Here is a 2,162-nt window from a genome sequence, read left to right as displayed (position 1 = left end):
TTTTTTAATAAATGTCTATGCAAAGCCACAGCAAACTTTACCTGTAGATCTGCGAAAACTAAAACCTAGCTAAGAGTGATGAAAAAACGTGTTAGCAGAGGATGGTTTCGATCCATCGACCTCTGGGTTATGGGCCCAGCACGCTTCCGCTGCGCCACTCTGCTTTCATGGAAATGGGTTTTATCGACGTCTATGTAACTGATAAGCAGCCGAAAATATATGGAAAAATATTCTTTATTGTTTGCATCAATAGAGGGTTAAGAAATGCATTTGTAATCTTTTGACTGACCTTGTCAATATATTGATAACTTTTTAAACATTCGATAAGTTGATTTGTTGCCTCTATTTCTACATGCTAATATCAAGGCACGCATTACCCATTTGTGCTTTGGAAAATGTGGGTATCAATCTCACTACTTCTCACATGCTAAACGCGCGCTTTACCACAGGATCTAATCCCACGCCGGGTTATTTTGTGTGTTTATGGCGACAAATGCCATTGCACTTTTTAATAAATATCAATGCAAAGCCACAGCAAACTTAACCTTTAAATCTGCTAGAACTATGACCTAGCTTAGAGTGATGAAAAAAAACGTGTTAGCAGAGGATGGTTTCGATCCATCGACCTCTGGGTTATGAGCCCAGCACGCTTCCGCTGCGCCACTCTGCTTTCATGGAAATGGGTTTTATCGACGTCTATGTAACTGATAAGCAGCCGAAAATATATGGAAAAATATTCTTTATTGTTTGCATCAATAGAGGGTTAAGAAATGCATTTGTAATCTTTTGACTGACCTTGTCAATATATTGATAACTTTTTCAACATTCGATAAGTTGATTTGTTGCCTCTATTTCTACATGCTAATAAAAAAGTCACTTATTACCCATTTGTGCTTTGGAAAATGTGGGGATCAATCTCACTACTTCTCACATGCTAAAAGCGCGCTATACCACTGGATCGAATCCCTCGCTGGGTTGTTTTGTGTGTTTATCGCAACAAATGCCATAGCACTTTTTAAATCCTTTATATTAAGTTCACTTGCTTGGTTGCTTGCTTACGACCATGCAAATCTTTCGGTCGTTTTTTAACCCACTTCCCGTGATCCAATCGAGCTGACATTTTGCACACAGACTCGTTGTGCGTGACAATGTATTTTGGTGAATTTTTTTTCTCCAAAATTTTACACTTTATAGGAAAAAATAAATTATATTTCATTACCAATTGCTTAATGGTGGCAGCCATTCATCTGATCCATAGGTGGCAACCATCTCAAGCCAGAGGACGAGAGGACTCTAGCCGCCACACATATAAAGGATTTATAGTGAAAAACTTTCTTTTTACGGGTTAAATTTTTTAATAAATGTCTATGCAAAGCCACAGCAAACTTTACCTGTAGATCTGCGAAAACTAAAACCTAGCTAAGAGTGATGAAAAAACGTGTTAGCAGAGGATGGTTTCGATCCATCGACCTCTGGGTTATGGGCCCAGCACGCTTCCGCTGCGCCACTCTGCTTTCATGGAAATGGGTTTTATCGACGTCTATGTAACTGATAAGCAGCCGAAAATATATGGAAAAATATTCTTTATTGTTTGCATCAATAGAGGGTTAAGAAATGCATTTGTAATTTTTTGACTGACCTTGTCAATATATTGATAACTTTTTCAACATTCGATAAGTTGATTTGTTGCCTCTATTTCTACATGCTAATAAAAAAGTCACTTATTACCCATTTGTGCTTTGGAAAATGTGGGGATCAATCTCACTACTTCTCACATGCTAAAAGCGCGCTATACCACTGGATCGAATCCCTCGCTGGGTTGTTTTGTCTGTTTATTGCAACAAATGCCATAGCACTTTTTAAATCCTTTATATTAAGTTCACTTGCTTGCTTGCTTGCTTACGACCATGCAAATCTTTCGGTCGTTTTTTAACCCACTTCCCGTGATCCAATCGAGCTGACATTTTGCACACAGACTCGTTGTGCGTGACAATGTATTTTGGTGAATTTTTTTTCTCCAAAATTTTACACTTTATAGGAAAAAATAAATTATATTTCATTACCAATTGCTTAATGGTGGCAGCCATTCATCTGATCCATAGGTGGCAACCATCTCAAGCCAGAGGACGAGAGGACTCTAGCCGCCACACATATAAAGGATT

At 38.3% G+C, this 2,162-nt stretch overlaps 1 non-coding gene across 1 annotated transcript; it reads right to left on the bottom strand.

Annotated features, from left to right (window-relative positions):
- Nucleotides 1–598: 598 nt before the first annotated feature.
- TRNAM-CAU (transfer RNA methionine (anticodon CAU)) lies at nucleotides 599–670 on the bottom strand. The gene has a single exon. It is a non-coding gene; the product is annotated as a tRNA-Met (tRNA).
- Between the last annotated feature and the right edge of the window lie 1,492 nt (nucleotides 671–2,162).

This window comes from Lampetra fluviatilis, chromosome 16 (genome assembly GCF_964198595.1).
Source record: "Lampetra fluviatilis chromosome 16, kcLamFluv1.1, whole genome shotgun sequence".
Classification (NCBI taxonomy): Eukaryota; Metazoa; Chordata; class Hyperoartia; order Petromyzontiformes; family Petromyzontidae; genus Lampetra; species Lampetra fluviatilis.
This window is presented reverse-complemented; position numbering and strand designations above follow the sequence as displayed.